General features: G+C 43.5%; 1 non-coding gene across 1 annotated transcript; it reads left to right on the top strand.

Annotated features, from left to right (window-relative positions):
* Positions 1-1,942: 1,942 nt before the first annotated feature.
* Positions 1,943-2,080, top strand: LOC114818118. Its single transcript, XR_003765939.1, has one exon. It is a non-coding gene; the product is annotated as a small nucleolar RNA SNORA7 (small nucleolar RNA).
* Positions 2,081-11,139: the final 9,059 nt, after the last annotated feature.

Raw genomic sequence — 11,139 nt, 5'->3', positions numbered from 1 at the left:
AAAATGGAGGACAGGCAGTGGAGGAGTAAGTTTGGAGCAGGGACGAGGCAGTGGAATGGAGAACATGAAAACAGGCTGGCAGGGCCTGGTACAGATGGGAAATTTTCTATGGAAAGAACCTTCATGTCCAGATGCCTGTTCTTGCCTGGGACCCTTAGCAATTTGAACTGGGTTTCAGCTCATTCATTTATTCATTCATTCAACTGCATTTATTAAGTACTTACTGTGTGCAGATAAATGTACTAAACACTTGGGGAAGTACCATGCAACACTGCATAGTGATGATTCTTGCCCTCAGTGAGCTCATAATATAGGGCGAGGAGACAGACATCAATACAAATAAATAAAATTACAAATATATACATAAAAGCTATGGGGCTTAAGGGGGTGAAGGCAAAAGGGTGTGGGAAATGAAGAAAAGTGGGGCTTAATCTAGGAAGGCCTCTTGGAGGAGATGTACCTTCAATAAAGCTTTTGGTGGGGGGAGAGTAATTGGCAAATTTGAGGAGGGAGGGCATTCCAGGCCAGCAGGACATGGGCCAGGGGTCAGTGGCAAGACAGGTGCGATTGATGCCCAGTGAGAAAGTTAGCACCAGTGGGTGAAGCTTGTGAGCTGGGTTGTAGAAGGAGAGAAGGGTGGTGAGTTAGGAGGAGACAAGGTGATGGAGTATTTAAAGCCATTGGTGAGAAGTTTTTGTTGGATATGGAGGTAGATAGCTCCTCCTGCCTCCCCCACCTTTGGACTGCACCATCCAATGACCTAGAGGATTGTACCCCAAATGCTGTGGGAAGCATCTGGGGTGAAGCTAGCTGGTTCTGTTTTTTGCCCCTGCTCCCCCTTGTCCCTGCCTCTGCGCCCTGCCACTCCCCCAATTCCCCTTCACTTATTGCCTACTCTGAGCTCTCCTCTGCCTCCCTGGTACTACAGTGCAAATCTAATATGAGTCAACTGTCCAAGAGCTATTCTCACCCCACTGTAAGTGGGTAGCCTGTGCCTGGACAGGAAGGGGAAAGCCCGGGGAGTGAGCTGGGGAGTGGAAGAGCCCACTCGGGACTCTTACAGATTACAGATATAATTCTTCACTCTGGCTCTGGGCTGGTTCTGGTGACATGGGGAGCTGTATCTTTCCCAACTCTGCCCTGTGGATAAGATTTTCTTATCCAAACAAGCATCTCACACAAACCTTAGAGGTTAATGATAATAATTGATTTTTAATTAGTTCAATTATTAAGTTAGGAGGCAGCTTTAAATAAGTCCCTGATTTTGTTCTCTCCCTAGACCCGAAGCTTCTATAAAAGGGGAAACTTCCCCTACCACCAGAACCCCTGAGCTTCTCTGCAATGTAATAATAATAATAATAATGATAGTATTCACTAAGTGTTTACTATGTGCCAAGCACTGTTCTAAGCACTGAAGTAGATACAAGATAATCAGGTTGTGCCATGTGGGCCTCACAGTCTTAATCCGAATTGTACAGATGAGGTAACTGAGGCACAGAGAAGTTAAGTAACGTGCTCAAAGTCACACAGTTGGTAAGTGGCAAAGTCGGAATTAGAACCCACAACCTCTGACTTCCAAGCCCGTGCTCTTTCCACTAAGCCATGCTGTTTCTCTGTGATCTTAGGCACTTCACTTAGCTTCTCTTGGCCTCAGTTTCCTTACCTGTAGCAGGGGTTTTAATAACCATTTTCCCCTCTCCACCTTTGAATGTGACTCCCATGTGGGACAGTGACTCCCTGACCTATCATGTGTCTACCCAGTACTTAGTACAGTGGTTGGCACATAGTAAGTGCTTGACAGATGAAACCTAGAAGGAACAAGGGCTTCTTCTCCAACTAACAGACTTCTCCTTTTCCTCATCTTCAAGATGGCGCCCTCAGGGAAACGATTGACACCTTAGATATATGAGTTTCTCTTTTGGGAAGGGGTACTCAGGAGTGACCCCTTCCAAGGTCGCACCTGTAGAGTTTCCAGTACTCCACCAGTCTCAGCTATGGGAGGGAGAGTTGAGCAGAGGCCTACACATTCCATTCCTAGCTTGGGCAGTGGCTAGTGAGTGGAAGTCATTCTGCTAAAAGTCAAAACTTACCTGGGCTGGGCAGCAGCGGCATGAGAGAGAGTCAAGGGTGGATATTCAAGTTTACTGCATGGAAGGAGACAATAGTAAACAACTTCCATATTTTTACCAAGAAAACTCTATGGATACATTACCAGAATGATTGTAGACAGAGAGCGGGATTGTAGACAGAGAGAGAGATTGTAGACAGTCCCCTGTACTGCCCACTCTTTATACTTACTCCATTTTTATCTGTTCACACACCACCCATCTATCATTCAATAAATAATATTATTCATTCAATTGTATTTATTGAGTGCTTACAGCTCATAGAGCAGAGCACTGTACTAAGCTCTTGGAAAAGTGCTATAGAGTAAGAAGACAAGCTCCCTGTCCTCATGGAACTTACAATCCAACAGGGAAGACAGACATTAAAATAAATTACAGGTAGTGGAGGGAACAGATTATAAGGATATGCACATAGATGTTGTGAGGGAGTCGTACATGAGTATCAAAGTTCTTACGGGTTATACCAAAGTTCATAGGGGTTATGGACTCAAGTGCATAGATGACAAAGAAGGGAGAGAAAATAGAGTGAAGAAATGAAAGGATAGTCAAGAAAGACTGCCTGGGGAGATGTGATTTTAGTAGGGCTTTGAAAATGAGGGGAGTGGTGGTTTGTCAGATTTGTAAGCAGAGGAAGGTCCAGGCAGGGGGAAGGGCTTGAGAAAGGTAGTGAGAGAGAGGAGATTAAGGGACAGTGAGTAGGTTGATGTCAGAGGAATGAAGTAATTGGAGTGGGTTGTAGTGGGAGAGGAGTGAGGATAGCTTGGAAGTGGGGAGCTAATTGAGTGCCTCAAAGGCAATGGCGAGGAGTTTCTGCTTGATGTGGAGATGTCTAGGCAATCATTGGAGATTTTGGAGGAGTGGACAGATATGCCCAGAAAATTGTGTAGATTTCGATGTATGTAGATGACTCCCAAATCTATCTTGCTAACCCTGACTTTCCACCTCCCCTGCAAACTCACATCTTTCCTTGCTTCCAAGAAATTTCCACTTGGACATTACAATGAAACAATCAATCAATAAAATGGTATTTATTGAGGGCTTACTATATGCAGAGCACTATATTAAGCTCTTTAGAGAGTATAATGCGATATAATTCAAAGACAAGTAGCCCTCAAGTAGCTTGCAGTTTAGTAGGGGACACAGACATTAAAACAAATAGACAGGAAAAGCAGCAGGAAAAATGGTTAAGAAACAGCATGGCCTAGTGGAAAGAACATTGGCCTGGGAGTCAGAGGGCCTGGATTCTAATCCTGGCTCTGCCATTTACCTGCTGTGTGACATTGGACAAGACAAGTCACTTAACTTCTTTGTGCTTCAATTCCTTCACATGTAAATGGGAATTGAATACCCATTCTTGCTCCTACTTAGACTGTGAGCCCTGTGGGGGACCAGATTACTTCAGTATTTAGTGTAGTACTTGGTAAACACTTAGCACTTAATAGAAACCATAATTATTATCATTATTACTATTATCAGTAGTAGTATTGGTACATAAGTGCTGTAGGGGTGGACAAGTATCAAAGTGCTTAAGGAATATAGACCAAAGCAATAGGCTATGCAGAAGGGAAGGAGAACAGGGTAGCAAGATGAGAGGTTAGTCAGGGAAAGCTTCTTGGAGGAGATTTTAGTAAGATTTTGAAAATGAAGGTAGCGATGGTCCATCAGAAATGAAGGAGGAAGTAATTCTAGTCTAGGGGGACAATGGGAGCTAGGGGCAGGTGGCCAAAAGACAAGATCAAGGCACAGCTAAAGCAGAACTCCTCATCTTCTATTCAAAACGCATTCATTCTCCAAAATTTCCCATCACGGTAGCTAGTAGTAGTAACGGTAGTAACAGAAAGAGTAATAGTAGTAATAATAATGATAATGGTATTTATTAAGTGCTTAATATGTGCCAAGCACTGTTCTAAGTGCTGGGGTAGATACAAGTTAAACAGGTTGTCCCAGATGGGGTTCACAATCTCCATTTTACAGATGACGTAACTGAGGCACAGAAAAGTTAAGTGATTTGCCCAAAGTCACACAGCTGACAAGTAGCGGAGCAGGATTAGAACCCATGACCTCTGACTCTCAAGTCCATGTTCCTTCCACTAAGCCAGACTGCTTGATAATAGTATATTTGAAATACTTATTGTGAGCAGAGGGAATTATCTTCCCCGGAAGAGAATACACAGGTGGGAATTAAACATAGTTCCTGTCCCTCAGGGGGCTGACTGTGGACAGAACTGCCATCTTCTCTGCCCCAGAAGCCTGCAACCTCAGACTTGTCATCTTAAATCCTTCCTTCTTTTCAACTTTAAATTCAGCCTATTATAAATATTGCTAGATTTTCTTCTATAGCATTGCACAGATCCCCTCCTTTCTTTCAATGCGTATGTCCACCAATTTGTCATATTCATTTGATCATATTTATTGAGAGTTTACTGTGTGCAAATCACTGTACTAAGTGCTTGGGAGAGTGCAGTATAACAATAAACAGACCCATTCCCTACCCACAACATATCCAGGCTAGATTATTGAAAAAACCTCCTCACTGGTCTCCCTGCTTCCAGTCTTATTCCTCTCCAGTTCATAGTTCTCCTATCTTAAATATCACTTATTTTCCCATTTCTTAAAAACTTTCAGTGGTTCCCATTTTTCCCCATAATGGCACCAAGTCTTGATCATTGGCTTCAACTCTCTCCCTCTTAGTTAGCAGCAATCTTCATGCACTACAGCTACACCTTTGAAACTCACCCTACCCCCAACCCCCCCAGGATTTATATATACATCTGTCTGCAATTTACTTTAATACCTGTCCCCCTCTCTAGTCCTTGTGGGCAGGAATTGGGTCAACCAATCCATTGCATTGCACTCTCCCAAGTGCTTAGTACAGTGCTCTGCACACAGTAAGCGCTCAATAAATACAATTGAATGAATGAATGAATAAATAGCATTGATGGATTGATTGATCAATTGATGGAATCTACTTGTGTGGGTGCTAAGGTTTAAAAAGCTAAGGGTAGTGCTGACTCTAGTGTGATCTGAGGTTTTTGATCTGTCTTTTTTTCTGATCTGGTTAAGCAAACCACTTTCTGTTGCAATTGTTTAGGTGGCGGAAGGATTTCAGAGCAGTTACTATCTTCATGAGGACAGGTGTGTGAACTGACTGAAAAGTACCAGTAAAAGTCACTACTTTTCATTTCCAGCAAAATTTCAGCTAGTATGAGAAGCAGCATGGCCTAATGGAGAAAACATAGGCCTGGGAGTCAGAGGACCTGAGTTCTAATCCACACTCTTCCCACTTGTTTGTTGTGTGACCTTAGGCAAGTCACTTAACTTCTCTGTGCCTCATTACTTCAACTGTAAATTTGGGATTAAGACTGTGAGCCCTATGTGAGACAGGGACTGTGGGTCCAGTGTGATTATCTTGTATCTACCCAGAGCTTAGTACAGGTCCTGTCACATAGTAAGCACTTAACAAATAACATTAAAAATAAATCCTTCCAGATAAACTATTGAAGAACACATTCTCCCATGCAGTACCTGAATTAGAATACGGCTTCAGGCTAAAACATAGCCCTGCAGTTATGATCCTGAGAGCAAGACACAGACAGAAAATGTGCAGGGAACACCACCGGACCTGTGAATTGTGTTCCATAGACTGGTCTGCATCCCGCTCAGTCTTTGGTGTGAACTGTGTGCCTTCAAAGCATCCAGAGATCAAGCTGGAAGTTGGCACGAGAATTGGAAGGAAGGAAAGAAAAAACATGACATTTTCCAGGAAGCAAGAGACTGATTCCTCACCTTTTTTGCACCAGTTAGATATGGTACTTGCTTGAGCCAAACCACCCAGAGTTCATTCATTCATTCATTCAATAGTATTTATTGAGCGCTTACTATGTGCAGAGCACTGTACTAAGCGCTTGGGATGAACAAGTCGGCAACAGATAGAGACAGTCCCTGCCGTTTGACGGGCTTACAGTCTAATCGGGGGAGACGGACAGACGAGAACAATGGCACTAAACAGCGTCAAGAGGAAGAACATCTCGTAAAAACAATGGCAACTAAATAGAATCAAGGCGATGTACAATTCATTAACAAAATAAATAGGGTAACGAAAATATATACAGTTGAGCGGACGAGTACAGTGCTGTGGGGATGGGAAGGGAGAGGTGGAGGAGCAGAGGGAAAAGGGGAAAATGAGGCTTTAGCTGCGGAGAGGTAAAGGGGGGATGGCAGAGGGAGTAGAGGGGGAAGAGGAGCTCAGTCTGGGAACGCCTCTTGGAGGAGGTGATTTTTAAGTAAGGTTTTGAAGAAGGAAAGAGAATCAGTTTGGCGGAGGTGAGGAGGGAGGGCGTTCCAGGACCGTGGGAGGACGTGACCCAGGGGTCGACGGCGGGATAGGCGAGACCGAGGGACGGTGAGGAGGTGGGCGGCAGAGGAGCGGAGCGTGCGGGGTGGGCGGTAGAAAGAGAGAAGGGAGGAGAGGTAGGAAGGGGCAAGGTGATGGAGAGCCTTGAAGCCTAGAGTGAGGAGTTTTTGTTTGGAGCGGAGGTCGATAGGCAACCACTGGAGTTGTTTAAGAACGGGAGTGACATGCCCAGATCGTTTCTGCAGGAAGATGAGCCGGGCAGCGGAGTGAAGAATAGACCGGAGCGGGGCGAGAGAGGAGGAAGGGAGGTCAGAGAGAAGGCTGACACAGTAGTCTAGCCAGGATATAACGAGAGCCCGTAATAGTAAGGTAGCCATTTGGGTGGAGAGGAAAGGGCGGATCTTGGCGATATTGTAGAGGTGAAACCGGCAGGTCTTGGTAACGGATAGGATGTGTGTTCTCTTTGGGTAAGAGGGGAGGGTAATAATAATGTTTTGTCTTCTTTCCCAGTACTTTTTAAATAGTAGTTCTTAAGTGCTATGTCTTAAACACTGTTCTAAGCAAAGGAGTAGATACAAGGTAATTGGGCAGAACACAGTCCACATGGAGCTTATAGTCTAAGTAGGAGGGAGAATGGGTTTTGAATCCCTATTTTGCAGTTGAGATAACTGAGGCACAGAGAAGGTAAGTGAGTAATCCAAGGTCATACAGCAGACAAGTGGTGGAATCAGGATTGGAACCCATGTTCTCTGGTTTCCAGGCCTGTGCTTTATCCACTATACAATACTGCTTCCCTCACAGCACAAGTGCTCTGCACATAATAAGCATTTAATAAATGCTGTTACTCCTTCTCTTCCTCCTCCTCCTCCTCTTACTACTACTATTTATTGAGTGCTTTCTCTGTGCCAAACACTGGACTAAGCACTTGAGAACGTTAAGTAAAATTAGTGGACAAAATCCCTGCCCTCAAGGAATTTACAAGCTGTCAGCAGGCTTATAACTTTGCAGAGCAAGTTCTACATGAGGAAGAAGTCCCCATCCCCTAGGTAAGGTAGGTCAGGCAAGTAGGTGTTGAGTTATCTGTGGCAAATCTTAGTTTGAGGTTTTAAATCTATTTCAATATGTTAGCTTGCATCTTTTTCCACTGTAGCTTCAATTAGAAGCTCATTTGTTAGTAGTCATGGGTAATCAGAGTTTTGTGATTCCTTATAGGGTTCAAGAAGAGCTCCCTTTTGAATTCTGACTAAATTAAATCATTCAATCAATCATGTTTATCGAGCACTTACTGTCTGCAGATCTTTATACTAAGCACTAGGGTGAGTACAAGATAACAGATATTTTCCCTGCCTACTACAAACTGAAAGTCTAAGGGGGAAGACAGACATTAATATAAATAAATAATGGATATGTGCTATATGGCTGAGATGGGAGTGATTAAAGGGAGCACATCAGGGCAATGCAGAAGGGAGTGGGAAAAGAGGAAATGAGGGCTAAATCAGAAGGCCTCTGCGAGGAGATGTGTCTTCAGAAAGGCTTTGAAGATGGGAAGAGTGACTATCTGTTGGATAAGATGAGGGAGGGCTTTCTAGGCCAGAATCAGGATATGGGTGAGCAGTCAGTAGTAAAATAGATGAGATCGAGGAAGAGAGAGTACACTGACAGGTTGGCTGTTAGTGGTATGGATTTTGGTTATACAGCAACATGGCCCCAAATTTAATCCAATGAAGGGAAAAGTCCTAGTATTCTAACCATTTGATCTTAAATTGAGTACCCGACATCTCATTGGGAAACTGCTAAGCAAATTCAGCTGCCCTGAAAACCTTGTCTCAGCACTTAGCTACTCCAAGGCAGTGTGGTCACTAGGTGCAAGGAGAAAATACCCCTTCACTTTAAGTGTAAAGTTTGGCTGGTTGATGCATCTGGGCCTGGCAAACCTATTCTGTGCCACCATGACACATTGAGGGATGTAGAACTGGGATTAGAATCCACTTCCAAGCCACCAGGAAACTCTTCCAACTGAATCAGTAACAAGCATTATCAAAGGTCTCTGAGGCAGTCACTGTGCTATTGAGGCAATAGTCCTGTCCTTCCTGTGACTTTCCCATCACTGGAGATGGCACCACCATTCTTCCTGTCTCATAAGCCCATAACCTAGGTATTATCCTCGACTCCTCTCTCTCATTCAGCCCACATATTCAATCCACCACTAAATCCTTCACAACATTGCTAAAAACCACCCTTTCCTCTCCATCCAAACTGCTACCACATTAATCCAAGCACTCATCCTACCCTGCCTGGATTACTGAATCCAGTCTCTTTCTCAGGCTACCCCTCCGACTCCCACCTCCTAATTGTGGAGTCCTTCATGATTTAGTTCCAAGTCACCTATTCTCCACCTACAATCACTCCCTTGGAGTACTCATTCACTCCCAAGGCTTCAACTACCACCTTTATGGAGATGATATCCAAATCTACAACTCCAGCCCTGATCTAATACTAGCTCTGACATTTTCCTGCTGTGTGACCATAAGCAAGTCACTTAACCTTTCTGTGCCTTGGTGTCTTTATCTACTTTCCTTCCCTCTCAGACTGTCAGCCTCGTGTGGTACAGAGACCGTTTCTGATCTGATTATTTGGTATCTTCGCAGCACTTAGTATAGTCCTTGTTACATAGTAAGTGCTTAACAAATATCACAGTTATCATTATTATCATTATTGTTACTATTATTATAATTCCTTCAAGTGCTAAAAATAGCTGAGGGCCCTAAGGCTCCTCACTTTATGTCCCTGGATTATGAGCTTCTTGAGAGCCAGTGACAGTGTCTAATTCCCACCCATCTACTCCTTTCCAGAAGTTAGTTAGCTGCTTCAAACACAGTCAGCACTTTATAAATACAGTGAGTACTGCAACTACTTTAAAGTCACGTGGCATTTTCTCAGGAGACCATATGTTGAGGTGAAGCTTCAGTCAAGCAGATGTCTGAGAATTAGGTTCCCTCCATGCTTGTAGATTTCTGCAGAAATGCATTCATACCTGTAGGGGTTGTACTTCCTCAAAAGTAGGCCCTAAAGTCTTTCCTCCATATTCTGGCTCATTTCCTATGCTTTGAAGGACTTCTTACTCAAAAGTGGACAATACATTGGTGGGGTTCATTATAGTGTTTTTGATATCCCATTCACTCATTCATTCATTCATTCATTCATTTGTATTTATTGAGTAACTACTGTGTACAGCTCTGTACTAAAGCCTGGGGTAGAAAAACTTGACCTGTACAACCTAAGAATGAAGTGGGCAAGGGGAGAAGCAATGAGCTTCTCTGGAAAGGTTGAAACAAAATACACGTCTAGCAGAGAAACACTCACAACCCATAAAAGGAAGTCGAAACTATCCTCACCATGGCCAGGGAGAGAAGGTTGCTTATCACTTTATATAGATGAGAAAACTTAAATGCAGAGAGGTTAAGTGACATACCCCAAGTCACACAGCAGGCCAGTGACAGAGGTGGGATTAGAACCCACCTTCAGCGTATTCTGAAGCTCAGTCCTATACCCTTTCTACTAAGCCATACTATCATTTATTATTTCTAAATAGTTTTTTTCTTTTTGTCAGTCAGTTTAGATTTCGAGTTCCTTGATGGCAGGGAGCCTGTGTCTTGCTTCTGTTATTCTCTTCCAAGTCCTTAATGCCATCTGTCTCATGCAATAGCCTCTCCTTCAAAACCATTTGACACATAGAAAGTGCTCAATAAATATAATAATAATAATGCTAATAATAACAATAATAATTGATTAGCAGGCACAACATCAGCATCAGCAGGGTGATGGAGGAATCAAAGGGGGAGTAGGGTGAAGGGGAGGGTGGGGCAGAATGAAGCTGGGCCAGATTGAACAAGTCTGGGCCCCGGGATACCTGCTGGTCCAGGATTATGGTTCTGGCAGGAAGGGCTGGTCAGGGTCCATCTGTATATCACAGAGAGAATGGAAATCAGACTGAATTTTGGAACTGGTTGCAAATGTTTCTGTTTGTCCCGTACCCTCTCTTTCTTTCACCCTTTCTCTTGTATCGTCACATCTACATCCTTGGGAGCTATTTGTGGGTGCTGCACAAGTAATTAGATTATTTTACCTCACTTGGGTTTAGAGAGTTTTGAACAATTAACCCAATTCTGTTATATTGTACACTCTCAAAAGCTTAGTAGAGTGCTCTGCACATAGTAAGTACTCAATAGATATGATTGAGTGATTGAGCCATTTGGAAAATGTGAAAATGATTTCCTGGAACATATGTCCAGGGGACTCATCATTAGTATTGCAGATGCAGACTGCTGATGACTTAGTAAATGCCTGTTTCAAAATAATACAAACCACTCATTTGTTTTAGAAGATGGCACTGATTGTGAGAAACCAGGAGTATGTGAAACAGCATGGCCTAGTGGCAAAAACACAGGCTTGAAAGTCAGACGTCTTGGGTTCTAATCCTGGATCCTCCACTTGTCTGCTGTGTGACCTTGGGCATGTCACTTAACTTCTCCATGCCTCTGTTACCTTATCTATGAAATGGAGATTAAGACTGTGCATTCCATATGGGACAGGGACTGTGTCTAACCTGATGGCCTTGTACCTACCCCAACGATTAGAATAGTGCTTGGCACGTAGTAA

This window comes from Ornithorhynchus anatinus, chromosome 17 (assembly GCF_004115215.2).
Source record: "Ornithorhynchus anatinus isolate Pmale09 chromosome 17, mOrnAna1.pri.v4, whole genome shotgun sequence".
NCBI classification, from domain to species: Eukaryota; Metazoa; Chordata; class Mammalia; order Monotremata; family Ornithorhynchidae; genus Ornithorhynchus; species Ornithorhynchus anatinus.
The sequence above is the reverse complement of the archived record's forward strand: the minus strand, read 5'-3'. Positions and strand labels throughout refer to the sequence as shown.